General features: G+C 45.7%; 3 annotated features.

Annotated features, from left to right (window-relative positions):
- Positions 1–2,851: an enhancer, noted in NCBI's record as "-45 enhancer fragment used in reporter gene assays". NCBI's record gives its function as "activates an SV40, Nanog or Dppa3 promoter by reporter assays in mouse ES cells" and the evidence as "EXISTENCE:reporter gene assay evidence [ECO:0000049][PMID:24135681, PMID:27681417]".
- Positions 1–3,121: a biological region, named in NCBI's record as "Nanog -45 enhancer". NCBI's record gives its function as "regulatory_interactions: Dppa3 | LOC108942767 | Nanog".
- Positions 338–3,121: a transcriptional cis regulatory region, noted in NCBI's record as "-45 enhancer region deleted by CRISPR/Cas-mediated homologus recombination". NCBI's record gives its function as "positively regulates expression of Nanog (eRNA-independent) and Dppa3 (eRNA-dependent) in mouse ES cells" and the evidence as "EXISTENCE:knockout evidence [ECO:0001091][PMID:27681417]".

Consider the following 18,760-nt stretch of genomic DNA (forward strand, 5'->3'; position numbering starts at 1 on the left):
AGAAAGAGAACACATTCCACAGAGACAAAGAGAAAAGAAGGGCAGAGAGCCCTGGGTCCAGCCCCTCTCAGGCTGCTCCACCTTCACCCTCCCAGTTTACACAAGACACAAACATCCTGGGTTTAGATACCAGCAAGACGTCTATGAATAAAAGCATTTGCCACAACCATCTAAGTTCAATTCTCTCTTTAACATTTTTTTAAAAAAATTATGTATATTAGTTTTTTGCCTGCATGTGTGTCTAGGTCAGGATTTGGAGTTATAGACAGTTGTAAATTAGCATGTAGGTGCTGGGATTTGAACCCAGGAAGGACAGCCAGTGCTCTTATCCACTGAGCCATCTCTCCAACCCTTTACGGTCAATGATCAGAACCCATGTGTCCTAGTTAGGTTTCTACTGTTGTGACAGACACTGTGACCAAGAACACCATTCGTAGGGAAGGGTTATTTCGTTTTACAACCTTCGGGTCACACCCCCATTACTGAGGGAGGTCGAGGCAGGAAGCTGGAGCAAAAGCTGTGCCGCAGAGAAGCACTGCTTACAGACTCCTCCTGGCTGGCTTGCTCAGTTTGACTTCTTATAAACCCCAGGACCGTCCACCTACCCAAGAAATAGTGTGGGCACAATGGGCTGGACCCTTCCACATCAACCATCAATGAAGAAAATGCCTCACAGGCTTGCCTACAGGCTGGTCTGAGGCGGCATTTTCTCAAATGGGGTTCGTCCTTCCTAGATGACTCTAGTTCTCATCAAGTTAAAAAACTAACCCGATCAACCTGTAGAAAGCCAGATATAGTGGTAGATATCTGTAATCCCAGCACTCATACCGCAGGATGGAAGGTGGAAGGCCAAAGAGGCTCACAGGCTGCCAGCCTCGAACACACAGCACCTCAGAAACCAGAGAGACCCTGCCTCAACATGTGGAAAGGGAGAACTGACTCCTGAACATAGTTCTCTGGCCTCAGCACGTGCGCCGGCACACACAGACACACCCACAACAATAATAATCAATATATATTAGTTTAAACTTGTAAAACTCCAGTCGTGGGCTAAACTGTCTGGAGCAGGTTCTGTCTCTTACTGTCCAAGATTTCTCAATGCTCGTGGGTCTGGAAGAAAGAGTTCTGCCTACTGTGTTCACGGACAGGTGCCAGCCCAGTGACCCAGAGCAATGTAGGCCCATTCCCTTTCAGTTGTCTCCCGAAACCTAGCACTGCCCTGGGGCTGCCTGCTCAGCACCCTCACCTCTCTCCCCTGGAGCCCATCTCAGTCTGCCAGCGATTCTTTTCAAACAAAGGTTTCTACTGTGGTTTGAATGTGAAACGTCCCCCCACAGGTTCATGTATTTGCAGATCTATGAGTTGCTACAAGAAGGCTGGCCGCTCCCTGGATAGCGATGAATCCTTCAGCCTACTGTCCAGGAAGTGAACCGGCTTCAGACTGAGACCAAAGTGCCACTCCCAAGGTGAACTGGGCAGGAGGCCAAGCGCCTTGTCCGCTCCGCACCACCCACCCATCCCCCTTGCAGCTGGGCCTCTTTGATGCTGCTGCTGAGAGTCTATAGCGGGTGGTGATAAACCGGTGCACCTCGCGGCCTCCCGAATTCAGCTTCTGGAGACAATCCACTCGCTAGAAACAAGGGCGCTTTCCCCAGGAGGTCCCAACTGTCCTTACTCACAGTTCATTCCAAGCCCTAACACAGCCCTAATAAACCAGTCTGCTCTTCACCTCCCAGAAGAGAAAAGGCCTTCCTAGCCCAAGGGTGGGAATGTTAAGGCTGGGGGATAACAGCGCATTTGCTGTGGAGTACTGTTCCTAAAAAGCCGTGGGAAACCTCACACAGATGGGTGACTGGGCTCTCCTAGGTCCCCTCTGCTGGCTTTTTTTCCTCTGACACCTCTGGGTCTTGCAAACCGGGTGCTCCACATATACCGGGGATCCGCTGTGACACCCCCACCACCACCACCTGTGACCGTGTTAGTGACTGAATTTACCTTCCATAGATTTGGAATTAACCGTACAGCTGGCATGGCAGTGTTGGGGCAGACAAGGAGTCGGGGAGATGTGAGATCTTCAAGGTGGATTAGCAAGAGGAAGGTCAGACTTTCAAACTGAGACCTTTCAGCAAGCAACCCTTCAACTGTGAGTTGCTAGTTAGTTAAAAATGAACCCAAAGGGCAACTGGGGCCTTAAAGTGGCCACAAAGCTAAAGGGCAAACTGGCGACAGTAAACATAATTAGCTGACCCTTCCTGGCCCAAAGCTAACACAAACTTAAAGGAAATAAAGTCCGTCGGCAATCTGCTATCTCAAAGGCCCCTCCTGAGTTGGGGCCAGCCTTAACTCCTGCAAAGTTAAGCCCACAGTACTTGAATGCAGTTAATTATTTCTTCCTTTGTTGGCTCGAGGAGACGGAGCACGTTTTTGACCCCCACCCTCACCCCCAGGCTCACATGAGCCCCAGCAGGACAGGTGTCATGTCCTCCTCAGCAAAAGCTTCAATGCAGAGACCGGAGGAAACTGGTTTTCCATCTTCCCGGGCTCTGCAGCCTTGTGCTTCGCGTGTGCTGTTGGAGCGATTTCGTTAAAAGCCCCTTTAGCCTTTCTTCTGGACTCTTTGGGTTTTTTTTGTCTGAGAAGGTGCTGCGGGGGGGGGGGGGCCCTCCCCGATCTTATGTCACCTCACCTGAGGACCCAGTTTGATCATTCAGTAAGGATAGTACTTTTCAAAAAAAAGAAAGAAAGAAAGAAAGAAAGAAAGAAAGAAAGAAAGAAAGAAAGAAAGAAAGAAAGAAAGAAAGAAAAGAATAGTACTTTTCACCATGGGTAAACTTGAACCCAGGTCTGTCTCCATGCTCAGCCTCACGGCTCTTCACTGCCCTGTACAGCCTACACCCCAGCCCGCCCACACATCTGCACCCTTGCCTTGTAAACATCTGGCATAAGAACATCAAATGTTTCATAAACTTGAGTCCAGCTACAGCATCTCAACCTTGAAGGGACAGACACTTAAAGGGTCTTACTGCCCAGATACTTTTAAAAAATTGAGGCTTGCAACCATCCTATCACCAGGAATGAACTGCAGAGTGACTTCCCATTTTCCAAGAGTGGCAACAGGATAGATATTGGTGACTGAGGTTGGAAGACAGGCCTGATTTCCTCATCTGACCAGGTAAGCACTCAGACAGAGGTGTGACTTACAGAACCCCATGTCTTCTGTGGTGTCCAATTCTGTTCTCATGCATTTGCAAATGTGAATGTGAGGAGCCAGTGCAGGAGGAGCAGGCAGAGAGCTGAGATGGCCGGAAGGGCCTGGGTACCATTTACCCAGGCACATAAGTCTGAGGCCGGAAGGAGACATCGCAAGCATCTTAGAGTGCAGTCCTTTGGTCTTGAATTTCTCACTTCTCTGGGACTGTATCCTTTTTCCGAACTTCCATATTGATTTCACAATTCTTCTGGGAGTAGCTCTCTACTTCTCCCAAGGTCATCTATCCCTGAGTGCCCACTTTCTCACTTCTCTGCCCTCTACCGAATTCTCTCTGCTTATCCAATTATCCTCAGGTATGAAAGAGGAATAAAAATAAATAATTTTAAAAAGACATGAAAAAGTGTGTGGCTGGCTATAGGTCAACTATTCATTTCTTTTTAAAAGATTTATTTGCAGCCGGGCGTGGTGGCATACACCTTTAATCCCAACACTCGGGAGGCAGAGGCAGGCAGATTTCTGAGTTCGAGGCCAGCCTGGTCTACAAAGTGAGTTCCAGGATAGCCAGAGCTACACAGAGAAACCCTGACTCAAAAAAACAAAAACAAACAAAAAAAAGAGAGAGGGTTTTCATTTTTGTTTTGAAATTATGATATAATTACAACTTTTTCCATTTCCTCCAAACTCTCCCATATACCCCACCTTTCTACCTTTTAAATTCATGGCCTCTTTTAAAATAACTGTTATTACACGCATATTATATTCTTAAATATGACCTTCTCGGTCTGTATGATGTCACCTGTACGCATGTTTTCAGAGCTGAGCGTTTGGTCCTGGACAGTGCTCTTCCCTGGGGAGGGCCGCCTCTCCTGCTCTCAGATTTCTTCAGTAGCCTGCAGTTCTTTAGGGTTAATGCTACTTTGTCATATGTGTTTGTGTCTCCCAGTTCAGTTCATGCTTAGGCACCATGTTGGTGAGACTTTATGGGTATGGTTTTAGGTTTTCATGTGATTTCTTTTCTGTTGGATTTCTGTGCAGTTAAACACTCAGTGGATTTCATCTGAACTACGGAACCCAGAAGACTCTAAGGAAATCTTCTGCCCCTTAGTTTATTTTTTGTTAGAGTCCTTATAAAATATCATCCTTGGATTTAATAACCATGTTTATTTAGAAGACAGAGAGTAACAAAACGTCTGACAGCATCAAGGACAGAAAGGGTGAACACCCATGGTCACACCCTGCCAGATGGAAAGCGTCCAAATCTGTCTGCATGGATTGGGCTTTGGCCAGAGACATTGTACAGTCCTCCTGGGTGAGCGAGGGTCCTGATCACAAAGCATCCCGGGGTTGGGTGATGTCATGGGGAAGCTTCCTGCTTATCAGAAGTTTGAGGAGTCTTCCAGACACACTGTCCCCAGGCTCTGGATCTTTTCGTCTACTAACCTCGGGCAGCGAGATGTGTCCAGAGTTATACCTTAACTAGACAGAGCTCATTAGAGCCTCTGCTGATCCCACGGATGTTTAGGTTGAAGAATGACAGGAGGAGAACAATCTGGGAGATAAGTAGCCGAGGGGTTCTGGCCTTCTACCCTACCCAGGCTGGGGGCATAGCTCACCAGTGCAACACTACCTGGCAGGTTTGAAGTCCTGAGTTCCATCCCCAACACACATACACACACACACACACACACACACACACACACACACACCACCACCACCACCAACAACAACAACAACAACAACAACAACTGCACATATGCCAAGGCAAGTCCTATTCAATACTCCATTTCTCTCCCATGAGTCCCCTAACACCCCTCTGGCCTAGCCCATTGGATCTCTCCCTCCCCCTCCCCCTCCCCCTCCTCCCCCTCCTCCTCTCCCTCCCCCTCCCTCTCTCCCTCTCCCTTTCATTCCTCTGCTCTGTGTTATGCTGTGAGTTATGAAGCTGTGCAGTTCACTATATGATGCAGTAGCACTGAAAGAAATAACCAGGGAATACAACTAACCAAAAGAGCAGACGGAGCTCAGGGTGGTGTTGTGACCCCTCGATCCCAGCACGGGGGATGTGGAAGCCAATCTGGTTTGCAGAGTGAGTTCCAAGCCAGGCTGGGCTACATAGTTAGATCCCCCCCCCTCCCCGCAGACAGGTAGCAGATCTGTACAAAATGGGGGAATTGTATATAAACTGCCTCACTAAAGGTGACTTCTATGTCTCACATGACTTCTGGACTTTCAGTGATCAGCTGACCAATATGGTTTCTTTTATCTGTAAGTCAGCCTTCTGTTAGATTATGCCCTCGCTAGCAATGCTCTGAATGTTCTCCATAGAAGGGGATACCATCTGATGTGGGCCTGCATTCCAGAGGCTTTCCACGGAGATCTCTGGCCAGGACTGGTGCTTGGGTTCTGGCGAAGTGAAGCGAGTGCGACTCTGAGCCGCTTTGCACTGAGTCGGGTCGGAGTGGAATCCCCGGGGTTCCAGACCTTTGCTCGACTGAAGCTGTCTGTGCGCAGCCCACTACCCCACAATCTGAGATGCTCTTTCCAGCCCACACAGTTCTCAGATGACTTCCCCGTGAACCCTGTGAACTATGGTATTGCTCTGTGAGAACGCAACAGAACGCCAGCTGCAAGCCAAGCCTTATAACAGGAAATCCCCATGCGTGTACCCTGTGATGGAGCCTTTGGCTGTTAACCCATCCCAAGTGCTTGTCCAGTTCCTCCACATGGGCTGAACATTCAAATGACCTCTCCCCTCCTGATCCCACAAGAGCCGGAAGGCAGAGCACCTAAAAACATGCTTGCCCTTCACCCGCAGCCCATAGGTGCCGGAAGAGAAAAAGGCAGCTGCCGGTGTGCAACCTTTGCCAGCATCACACGGAAGTGGCTCCCAAACAAAGAACAAGCAAGTCCGCTGAGCCCACAACTGTGGGTGCCCCTGAAGAAGACCATCACGCCCACCTCCGCTGCCCGTAATTGCTTCCACAGGAGTTCAAGTGTTTGCTTATGCACGTGTCAGGATGCCTGTTGAACTCCTGGAAGCACTCAGGACCTCTTGGAGTACAGCAGAACTAGGTACTTGGTAGAAGAGGATGAGGGGGATGCCTATGGCAGCCTATGGTTGCCTATAGCAACAGCGGTTCCAGCTGGAGCTAGATGGATGCTAACAGAGCTGGCTAGCCTCCTGCCTCTTTCCTTCACCACACTACCCAAACAAAAGCCAGGACAAGAAGAGATATCTGTGGCCTTCCACTGCAGCAGAACACATTCCAAGTCCCTAGTGCCTGTCAGTATTAAGGTGAGGCCTCAACCTCAGTCTGCTACCAAGATGAGCAGCAGAGGCTAAACTGCTTTCTCTGCTTAGGATCATTCAAGGAGGCTGACATAGCTGAAGAAAACACAACTTTATGCTGTGGGCCACTCCATACTCAGTCTCCAACCATCAGCTACATCCACTGCTTTGGTTTCTACCCTGGAAACAGGACTCTGGTGAACTTTGGGAGCTCATACAAGACTATTAGGTCAAAGGTTTAAACCAATAGAAGGTCTTTATTAACCTCAGGCTACTACACTGGGTGTCCAAGACCCCACTGTATCCCCAAGTCTCTCTCAGGATGCGCTTTTAAGCTCTAAACCATGTTCTGGGTTGACATACTTCAGTTAGCCAAAAGCAGAACTACAGAAGCCAAAAGAAACAGAGTTAATAAATTTAGAGACATTCCCAGAACTATAGACTTTGATGGTGAGGTCTTTGTTTTAGTTTTGGTGGGTGGTACTGTCAACATGCTGAGTCTTATGGCCTGAATGGCACTTCCTTCATGGCGTCAGTTGTGCTAAGGTCTGGAGGCCTGTTACACATAGCCTCACTGCGTTACCAGTTCACCGTCTCTGCTTTGTGCTTGCAGTTGAAGATGTGAGCTCTCAGCTTCCTGCCCAGGCCGCCATACCTGCAGCTTGCTGCCGTGCTCCCTTGACACAATGGGTTCTGTGCCTCTGGTTCTACCATTCTGTTCATAGGTAGCTTTTGGTCGTGGTATTTTATCAGGACAACAAGAAAGCAGCAAATAGAGTAGGTTTAAGGCAGGAGGTGAGAGCTGATGGGGGGGGGGCGGGGGCGGGGGGGGTCTGGGTCAAAGTAGGAATGGATCAGGGTAGATGTGTAAGAACTGGGGAAACAGGGTTTGCTCTGGCCCAGGGGTTCAGGTGAGTGGGACCCCAGTCTGGAGAATGGGTGCCACTCGCATACTCCCATTGCCATGATACTCTGCCTCAGCTCAGGTCCAGTGTAATGGTTCAGCCAGCCCTGCATCTGAAACCATAAGCCAAGTAACTCCTCTTTCCAATCATTTTTCTTGAGCACTTGTCACCGGGACAAGCTGGCTCATTGACTCGGATTTTACATTGTTGAAATCTTTTCAGTTGTGTGTGGGGTAGGCCATGTGTGCCTTGGTGCACATGTGCAGGTCAGAACAACTTGGGTGAGAGTCTGCTTCCTTTTTCTGCTCTGTATGGGTTGTAGGGATAGAATTCAAGTTTCGCATTTGAATTCTATGGTTTAGCACTTAAACATCAAAACCTTTCCCAGAACGTCACACTTCAATGCCATTGAGGAAGGTGTCTGTAACGCTGTGTGTGTGTTGTTAGTTAAACACATCATAAGATGAAGGAAAGCTGGGAGTGTCCTTAACACAGCAGCGAGCAGCAAAAGCTACTTTCTCCTCAAGCCTGGAGGAGTCTGGTCCGACAGTCCACCAACAGGGGGCGTTATTTCCCAGCCCTCGTGAAGCGTTGAACTGTCCTGGTGAGAAGGGTGATGTGCAGTTCCTTGTCTCAGCAGCAGATGGAGCCATAGGGACGAGAACAAGTTCCTAGGTGAAGGAAGGAGTGGGGGGAGACGAAGCGGAAGAAGCTGAAGTGCATCTTGGTCGGTCAAATTTTTCTTATTGATGAAAAAGATGATTAAAGGACACTGTGAATTTGAGACTATTCTGAACTACGTAGCAAGTTCCAGGACAGCCAGTGTTACAAATCAAGACCCGATTTTGGAAGAAGATGGGGGCTGGGGAAGGCGCCATGTTCCCCCCCCCACCCCCCACCCCCAGCTCCCATCTCATCTGTTGCTACATTTACTAGACTGCCAAGAATTTTCTCTCTCAGAAATTAAAAAAATAGTAAAGAAATAAAGAAAAAAGCCAGGCATGATGGTTCACTCTCATAATCCCATAATTCCATTACGTAAGAGAATCTCTCTACCAACCTGAGCTACAGAATGACTCCCGCTAACCCCCCTCCCCGCCCGCAAGCCCGAGCTAGTGTGAAACCCTGCCACAGGGGGGTGGGGGTGGGGCATACATATGCAATTTAAAAACAAACATACAAACAAACAAAAAACAGCTTTCCGGTTTTTTGCCACGCGCAACCTCACATTTATTTATCTCTTCTAACCCTAGTACCAGAGAAGCCGTTTCGGTGGTCAATCAGGATAAAGGAACATTGTGGGAATCAGAGTGACAAACAGGCCTAGCTGAGAAAGTACCATTCAACCCTAGGATCAGTGGCTGGCAGCCAGGCCAGTTTCCCTGGGCACATTCTGCCTTTGTTGATAGAGGCGAGGGGCTTCTGTGTGGCCTGTGAGGGTAAAGCTGACGGAGGGAGCACCGGAAACCTCCTACAACCTGAGCTAAGCACTACAACCTGAGCTAAGCACGGTGGGCTGGAGCGTGGTTCGGGGCACTCAAAGTTGCTCCTGCAGGGGACACGGCAGCTCACAACCTCTGTAACTCAGTCCCAGAGGATCCAGCGTCCTCTTCCAGCCTCAGCCATCACTAGGCATGCACAGGGTGCTCACACATAACATGCTGACAAAGCACCATTACACATAAAATAACAAAACATACTTAGAAAGTCATTTTAAAGAAACCGTTTTAAAGGTGTTTGTTTGTTTGTTTTTGTTTTGACGCAAGGCCTCACTCACTTTATAGCCCAAACTGAACTGCCTTGAACTCCAAATGTAACCCAGGATAGCCCCTCTGTCTGTCTCTATTCCCTAAGACACAATTTTTTGAGAGTCTACAATAAATATTGAAACTGCATGACTTAAGTGTTCCGAGAGTTTAATATTTTTCTATCTTTTGATGGACTAGGTTGATCTTAGTTCTTTGCTATAGTGAATAAAGTTCAATAAACAGGCGTACAAATATCTCTATGGCAGGGCACCGAGTTCTCTGGATATATGCCCGGGAAGGAAATAATTGGATCATGTGTAGTTCTATTTTTATTTTTTTGAGAAGTCTCCAAATCAATTTCCCAATATCTGTATTCATATTTATTTATCTATTTATTTATTTATTTATTTGAGACACAGTCTCTCTACAGTTCTGACTGTAGACCAGGCTGATCTCACAGATATCCACCTGCCTTTGCCTCCCAAATGCTGAGATTAAAGGCATGTACCACCACCCCCGCTTAGCTCTTTCTTTTTGCATGTCTCCAATGGGTTTTTGTTTTTTGTTGTTTTTTTTTTTTTTGTCAGATTTGTTGATGAGAGCCATTCTGAGGGGGGGTGAGGAGGTATCTTAAAATACTTTTAATCTGACTATCGATATTGAAGACTTTTTTTTTTTAAATAGTTTCATTCCCTTGGTATTTAATTTCTGCAATCCTTCATACATTTTGGCTATCAGCCCCTTGTCTGAAGTGCCGCTGGTAGATTTCGTCCCATTCTGTGGGCTGCCTGTTAATTCTGCTGATGGCTTCCTTTGCTATACAGAAACGTACATGTCCATGTAGTCCCATGTTGACACTGTCTGTTTGTAAGGCTGGAGCAGAACTTGCTTTGATCTGCCTTTGCCTGTAACGCCTGAGGTACCAGGGGTGTATGACTACACAGGCTCGGGCCTTTCTAATTGGGGCATTAACCCCAGTTGTGAGAATGGAGCCCACATGACTTCAACCCCTCCTAAGGACACTCGCGACACCGTCGCCTCCAAGGGGGAGGGTTTCATCAGATGAGTTTTGAGAACGATCAGATATTCCAACCATGACAAGTGTCATGGAGGCTGAACAAGAAAACCTGAAATCTTAGTATTTGTGAGGATGAAGCAGGATGAACCCAAGTTCAAATCTAGCCTAGGCAACTTAGTTGAAAGCCTGTTTAAAAAAAAAAAAAAGCAAAGAGGTGGGGAGTGCTGGTGTACCATTTAACCCCAGCACTTAGGAGGCAGAGGCAAGTGTTTCTCTGTGAGTTCAAGACCAGCTTGAACTACATAGAGAGTTCAGGTTTTGTTTTTTTTTAAAAGATTTATTTATTATATGTAAGTACACTGTAGCTATTTCAGACACCCCAGAAGAGGGCATCAGATCTCATTATGGATGGTTGTGAGCCACCATGTGGTTGGATTTGAACTCTGGACCTTCGGAAGAGCAGTCAGTGCTCTTAACTGCTAAGCCATCTCTCCAGCCCGAGTTCAGGGTTATATAGTGAGATTCTGTCTAAAAAAACAAAGAATAGCTGGGCGTGATGGCGCACACCTTTAATCTCAGCACTCGGGAGGCAGCGGCAGGCAGATTTCTGAGTTTGAGGCCAGCCTGGTCTACAAAGTAAGTTCCAGAACAGCCAGGGCTGTACAAGAGAAACCCTGTCTCAAAAAAACAAAACAAAACAAAACAAAACAAAATAATAATAAAACCCAAACAAACAGAGAATAACAACAACAACAACAACCCCTCCCGTAGTAAAAAAAAAAAAAAAAAAAAAAAAATCCCATATACTTGTAAGGTGGGTCATATTATAGCAAGATTTTTCAATGAGTAAGCTTTTTCATTTATGTGGTTATACTAAATAGTTTGTGTGTTATAAATAAACAAACAAAAACTAGGGCATACAGAACTCTGCAGCTCCCAAAATATGCCCGTGGACAAAGCTTTATAGGTCATTTTAATAACACTGGGACTTTATAAGTAAGGCAACATTAGTTTCACAGGGACATGTGACAGCAATGATTATCATCTCAGGCCTAGCAAGGATTAATTAATAATGTCTTAATGCTTCTGATGGGAAGTACGCTGGTCAGGAGGCTTTCTGGGAAGATAATTGGAACCATGGAAAGAAAAGCAAAAGCCAACATCCTCTGTCTCGGCTCTCTAGGGTGCTGTGCTGGGGGCGGGGCTGTGGCTTGATAACAGAGAGCGTTCTTGAGGTCCCAGCACTGCAGACTCCTGTTTAAACACAGGCGTGTCTTGAGTACCAGGTATACTAGACGCCAGTTGTTCTATTTTGTTTGACACGGTCTTGTGTAGCCCAGGCTGATTTATAATCCTCTTCCTCAGCATCCCCACGTACTTACAAGCCTGTGCCAGCACGCCCAGCTAGACTACATATAGTTTTCCGTGTGTACTGTACTGTGTGTGCCATGGTCATTGTTGACTGGGGAAGAGGCTGCAATCTGACAAAACCCAATGTCCAGAAAGTGCTACGTGCACATGGAAAAGCCTCCTAACAGGCAAATGCTTTAATTTTCTTTTTTTCTTTTCTTTTTTTTTTTTTTAAGATTTATTTATTATATGTGTATACACTCTAGCTGTCTTCAGATACTCCAGAAGAGGGCATCAGATTTTTGTTACGGATGGTTGTGAGCCACCATGTGGTTGCTGGGATTTGAACTCAGGACCTTTGGAAGAGCAGTCGGTGCTCTTAACCGCTGAGCCATCTCACCAGCCCTAAATTTCTATTATCATCACCAGCACTGGAGTTTTCCGTGGAGTCCTTGACCACGGGAGCTGGAGTGCGCCGATTTGACTGAGCGGCAGTCTCGATCTGCTTTGCTTTCCCTTCTCAAGAGTCTCCTCTTCTCCCTACTCGGGGATTTCTCAACTGACAGTCACTGAATTAACTATCAATCTTGGCAAGACTAGGAAACTTGGTTGGATATAGCTGAGTGGTAAGTGGCTAGCCTAGCGTTCCTGAGACCCTCGAATTCATGGTCCAGCACAGGTTACGAAAACTGTTACAGAGTGTCGATGATTCCAGAAAGGAGGAAGACATGATTCCTACGGAAGTCCTGGTAACAGGACTGTTATCTATAAGAAGAACATGTGACGCCGGACTCTCTTCTCCAAGTGATCCTTCTCTTGGACTGCGAGTTTGAAGTATGGAAGAGTAAGGTTATCTCAGCAGACTTTGCCAAGTACGTTTCTTTCTTTCTTTTTTTAAATCCTGAGACAGGGTTTCTCTGTATAGCAACTCACTTTGTAGACCAGGCTGGCCTCAAATTCAGAAACTCTGCCTGCCTCTGCCTCCTGTGCTGGAATTAAAGGTGTGCATCACCACTGCTCAGCAGGAGTTCCTCCTTGCGGGTGGTGGTGGCGCACGCCTTTAATCACAGCACTCGGGAGGCAGAGACAGGCGGGTTTCTGAGTTCGAGGCCAGCCTGGTCTACAAAGTGAGTTGTTGTACAGGGAAACCCTGTCTCGAAAAAGCCAAAATTAAAAAAAAAAAAAGAAAGAAAAAGAGTTACAACGGTGTATGTGCACAGGTTCTACATTCAAACTAGAAATGAGAGATAAGGTCTCTACTGCTTTGCTATGCCCCTCCCCTACAGGCTCTTTCTGTAGGATCACTTCCAGTAAATTCTCCCATTTCTGAACAATCCACAGCCCCACAACTACATAGAGCATGTTACCTGGGTAACAGAAACAGCCAAGTTTATTTACTATTGAAGAACTATCCTTACATGCTTCTAAAATGGGAAAGTTTGAAGCCAGTCTGAGCTACCTGGCAAGATCCTTTCCAGAATTTTCCCGATCAGCTGGGTAAAGAGAACTCAGCCAAAAAAAGTCTTTTAAAATAGTTTTTCCAAGTAGCTAAACCCAAGTCTTTTAAAATAGTTTTTCCAAGTAGCTAAACCCAGTCTCTCTCACTAGTGACTCACTGTTAGAGAGAAGAGAGAGTGAGAATTGTAATGTATAAGCCTAACAGAGAAAGGACCAGCCCAGGGGCCTCTCTTGCCTGTCCCTATTTCATTGTTGCTCTTATTATAAGATACTGACTAGCCCTTCTTGATTTACTGTGAAAAAAAGGAAATTACCCTGAAGGGTGTGGGGCACATAAAACAAACAAACAACAACAACAAAAACAAACCTCAACAAATGTTAACTAATATAACATTCATCAAATTGAATATGCTTTTGTTCTCTGTGAATTTGAGCCTGGTGGTCTGCAAAGTGAGTTCCAGGCCACCCAGCTACATAAAGAAACCTTGTCAAAAAAAAAAAAAGAGTATGCCAGTTGCCAATTTGCTTTTTACATATTTTTATTACATTCATTTAATTATTTGTTAGAGGAATCTGAAGGAGTTCATGACCATGTGTGTAAAGGCATGTGTGTCTGTGGACAGGCTGAGGGAGACAATCCTCTCTTTTCACCACATAGGTCCCCAGGATCAAACTCAAGTAACCAAACCTAGTGGCAAGTCTCTTTACCTGCTGAGCCATCGTGCTTGCCCACACCCCATTGTGATTTCTGAAGTGTGAGATTAGAATGAATGGAATGCAGTACTCTTCTCTTTATTGCTTGCACATGCTAGGCACATGCTCTGCCCTGACCTGGGTCCCAACCCTTGATCTTTAGACACAGGGTCTTATAGCCCAAGCCAACATTGTCATTTCTTTAACTTTTGTTTTATATGCATGAGTGTTTTGCCTGCATGTATTTCTGTGCATCTTGAGCATGTCAGATGCTGACAGAGGCCAGAAGGCGGCATCAGATTGCCTGGCAGTAGAGGTCCGGACAGTTGTGAGCCACTGAGTGGGTGCTAGGACTCAACCCAGTTCCTTAACCTCTTAGCCACTGAGCTGCATCTCTATACACACCCAAATTCTTATTTTGTTTTATGTGCTTGAGTATTTTGCCTGCATGTATATATGTGTACCATGTGCAGGCCTGAGAAGGCCAGGAGAGGGTATCAGCTCCCCTAGAACTGGAGGTAGAGACAGTTGTGAGCTGTCTTTTGGGTATGGGGAAATTAACCCATGTCCTTTGGAAAAGCAGCAAATGTTCTTAACCACTGAGCCATTTTACTCTAGGCCAAAAGTAAATTTGTTTGTTTGTTTGTTTTAGAATGGCTTTGGAGTTACAAAAAAAAACCCTGTGACAATGTGATGGAGAGCTTCTGTCTATCACATGCTCAGTTTCCCATGCTTTATCGCCACACACTGTCACAGTTAAGCAACAAATAAGCTAACACTGCAGAAAGTCGATACTTTATTTAATGGTCCTGAGGGTTTTGTTTTGTTTTGTTTTAAGATTTATTTATTTTATTTGCACGAGTATACTGTATATCTGTCTTAAGACACACCAGAAGAGGGCATTGGATCTCATTAGAGACCGTTTTGAACCACCATGTGGTTGGTGGGAACTGAACTCAGGGCCTCTGGAAGAGCAGTCAGTGCTCTTAACCAATGAGTCATCTCTCCAGCCCCCTAGTCCTTAGTTTTTACCTAATGTTCTTTTCCTGTTGCAGCATTTATGCAAGATTCCTCACTGAACTTAGAGGACAGGTTTCCTTAGACTTCCACGGACTGAGATGTTCTTATGTGTAATGATCTTGAAAGAGGATGCCTGGTTTTGTACAGCTGTATGTATGAATTATTGTTTGTATATAGATATATGCATGGATTACTGGTTATGGATGTATGTATGTATGAATTGCTAGTTATATATGTATGTATGTATGTATGTATGTATGTATGTATTATGAATAGCTCTCTTTGGATATTTGTCTGACGTTTCTCTCAAGATAAACTGGCCTTTGAGTTTTGGGAGAGAAAACACAATGATGCAGGCAGAGCTGAGAGTTCTGCCTAATAGAAACCACTGCTATTTTAATCACTTCCGTCCAAGGGGACAGAGGTGTCATGAGTGTGCTTACTGCTGTTTCCCGTGCCCCAATCCCTGGACCGTGGTTTTAACATCTCTGTAGTCTTGTTTGAAGCAAAGCCTCTGCACACAACTGCTACTCAGGAATAAGAGTAAAACTGTGTCAAGTTTTAGAAGCAGGCGGATTTCTGAGTTCGAGGCCAGCCTGGTCTACAAAGTGAGTTCCAGGACAGCCAGGGCTACACAGAGAAACCTTGTCTCTAAAAAAAAACAAAAAACAAAAACAAAAAAAAAAACAAAAAACAAAACAAAACAAAACAAAACAACCCAAAAACTTAAACCCTAGGGGGCTGGAGAGATGGCTCAACAGGTAAGAGCACTGACTGCTCTTCTGAAGGTCCTAAGTTCAATTCCCAGCAACCACATGGTGGCTCACAAACATCTGTAATGGGATCTGATGTCCTCTTCTGGTGTGTCTGAAGACAGCTATTGTGTGTGTGTGTGTGTGTGTGTGTGTGTGTGTGTGTGTGTATGTGTGTATTCTTTTAAAAATGTTAAAATGACAGTAAATGTCTTTCACTTGCCAATAACAAAAACAAAAACCAAAAATACAAATTACAACCAAACTAAACACTATAACACAACACTAGAACTGAAAGATAAAATAAAAAACTCATGTGTGAGCCAATGAGATGGCTGATTCAGTGGGTAAAGAGACTTGCCACCAAGCCTGACAGCCTGAGTCCAATCTAAGCAACCTGCATGGTAAATGGAGAGAATTGATTTCCTAAATTGTCTTCTGGCAGGTGTGTCCCCTGTACATCACACACACACACACACACACACACACACACACACACACACACACACAAACACACACCGATCTCTGTTTGTTTGTTAACTCTATATGGGTATTTTGTCTGCATGCATGCACACCAGAACAGGTGAGATCCCATGAGACTACAGTTACAGATGCTTGTGAGCCTCCATGTGGTCCCGGGAAGTGAACTCAGGACCCTTGGAGCATCAGCCAGTCTTCTCATCCACTGAACTATTTATGTCTCCAGCTAAAGCCCTTTAGATGGGTTTTAAACTAAATGTGTTAAGACAGCTGTTGGCACAGGAAGGTGGGGAGTTTGAGATCAGTAAAAACTACAGACCAGATCCTATCTGGTTAAAAAAAAATTAAATGGACGTGGCCAAGTGGATATAAGATCTGAATTAGAAAGACTTGAGGAACTGGGTATGGTGGGTGGAGACACCTGTAATCTCAGCATTCTGGAGACTGAGGCAGGAGGATCACTGTTTTCTTAAAGGTCAATCTGAGCTACACTGTGGGACCTTGTCTCAAAAAAGTAAAAGAGGGGAAAGGAGGGGGTGGAGATAAAGGACTCCAAGGGGAGCTGGAGGGGAGGGGTGGGGTGCCCTCCTTGGAGGAGTTCGAGGGGTTAGGGATGCTGTGCTCAAACCACTGAGCATGTGTTGCCCGGTGTGACTTAGCAGCAGCCGTGTCTGGGGACTCACAAGCACTCTGCTATGAGACATTTGCCCACAGCAGTTTTTCATGATTGTTCAGAACTTTATACAGATATGTTGATGCAACTCTTCTCTGGTGGCCTTTTAGAATTTCCCAGAAGCGGTAGGAGATTAGTGTGAATGGTTAAGACAGTGAGAATTCTCCCCCCCCCCCACCGCCCCCTTTTTTCTGAGGCAGGTGTAGCTCTGGCTGGCCTGGATCTCACAGGGATCCATTTGCCTTCTGAGTGCTGGGTTCAATTCCAGGATAGCTAGAGCTACATAGCTACAAACACCTCGTCTCAAAATATAAAAACAAAACAATAACAATAGAGATGGCTTAGCAGGAAGGGGTGCTTGCCACAAAGTCTGTTGAGTGGAGTTCTGTCCTCAGAGCCTCATGGAGGAGAGGAACAAGTCCCTCGAATTGTCTCATATATACACCATAGCATATGTGTGTGTGCCTCTGTGTGTGTGTGTGTCTGTGTGTGCCTCTGTGTGTGTGTGTGTGTGTGTGTTTGCATGAAAGCAGAAGAGTTAAGGGTTACCTTTGGCTACCAGCAAGTTTGAGGTCAGCATGGACTATATGAAACTTTATCTCAAGACAAAAAAACACAAAGGCAACAACTCATCTATATGAATTTATAATGACACTCACCCCTTTGTGTGCTGACTTAAAATTAATGCGTTTTTATAGCCTGTTTTTAACTTGTGTGCATTGATATTCTGCCTGAATGCATGTCTGTGTGAGAGTGTTAGAGTAACTCCCTGACTCTGGAGTTATAGACAGTGGTGAGGTGCCATGTGGGTGCTGGGAATTGAACCAGGGGCCTCTGGAAGAGCAGCCAGTACCTTTTAACTATTAAGCCATCTCTCCAGCCTCTAACAGTTTTTTTTGTTTGTTTGTTTGTTTTGTTTTGTTTTAAGTTAAGGAGTATTCATGCTGAAATTTTTCTCCAGCTTTGAGTCACCTGACGCCCCATAACAGAGGGTAACCTCTCTAAGACCCGAATGCCAAGGCCAGCAGTGTGCATTATCGAATCTCCACCATCCTCTGCATACATAGCACTTTCCTCCCCTTTTACAGACTCTTCCCATCAGCCTCACAACTGTTCCAATGCTTCCCATTCTAAATAGATCTTCCCTTAAAATGACTCTCAGGAGCCTGTTAGTAGCTGCACACCTTTAGTCCCAGCACTAGGGAGGCAGAGGCAGGTGGATCTCTGAAAGTTTGAAGCCTGCCTGGTCTACATAATGAGTTCCAGGACAGCGAGGGCTACACAGAGAAACCCTGTCTGGAGAAAACAAAACAACACTACCAGACACACATCTGTCATTCCCTTTGTAGTAAATTCCTCAGAAGAGGTTTCAAGCTGATTTAAAAGTAAACGATCTAGGTCAGGCAGCTTTCCACACAACCAATACCGGCTTCTAACGCCTCTGCCAGTATTTTCTAGCAAACCCAACCAAGATTGAATTTGCTTTGAACTTTGATTTACCAAATAAACCTAAATCCTGCTCATCCCACAAAAGAAAGAAATTATAGTTCACAGCTCGGGGCAACTGTGTAGATATAAGGGAGGTCCACAGCCAGGGAGAGTTTCAGTGTCTCAGCAGCTTTAAGAATACATCTTAAGGGCCTGGAAGAGGTAGCTCAGAGGTTAAGAGCACTGACTGTTCTTCCAGAGATCCTGAGTTCAGTTCCCAGCAACCACATGGTGGCTCACAACCATCAGTTAATGGTTGTTCTCATCTGGTGTGTCTGTAGAGAGTGACAGTGTACTCACATACATAAAATACAAAACAGGAAGACAACAGAAGAAGAGAGGAGGAAGAAGAAGGAGGAAGAGGAAGAGAAGAAGAGGAAGGAGAAGAAGAAGAGGAAGGAGAAGAAGAAGAAGAAGAAGAGGAAGGAGAAGAAGAAGAAGAAGAAGAAGAAGAAGAAGAAGAAGAAGAAGAAGAAGAAGAAGAAGAAGAAGAAGAAGAAGAAGAAGAAGAAGAAGAAGAAGAAGAAGAAGAAGAAGAAGGCGGCTGGTGAGATGGCTCAGTGGGTAAGAGCACCCAAATGTTCTTCCGAAGGTCTGAAGTTCAAATCCCAGCAACCAATGGTGGCTCACAGCCACCCATAATGAGATCTGATGCCCTTTTCTGGTGTGTCTGAA

The sequence above is a fragment of the Mus musculus genome, chromosome 6, assembly GCF_000001635.26.
Source record: "Mus musculus strain C57BL/6J chromosome 6, GRCm38.p6 C57BL/6J".
Classification (NCBI taxonomy): domain Eukaryota; kingdom Metazoa; phylum Chordata; class Mammalia; order Rodentia; family Muridae; genus Mus; species Mus musculus.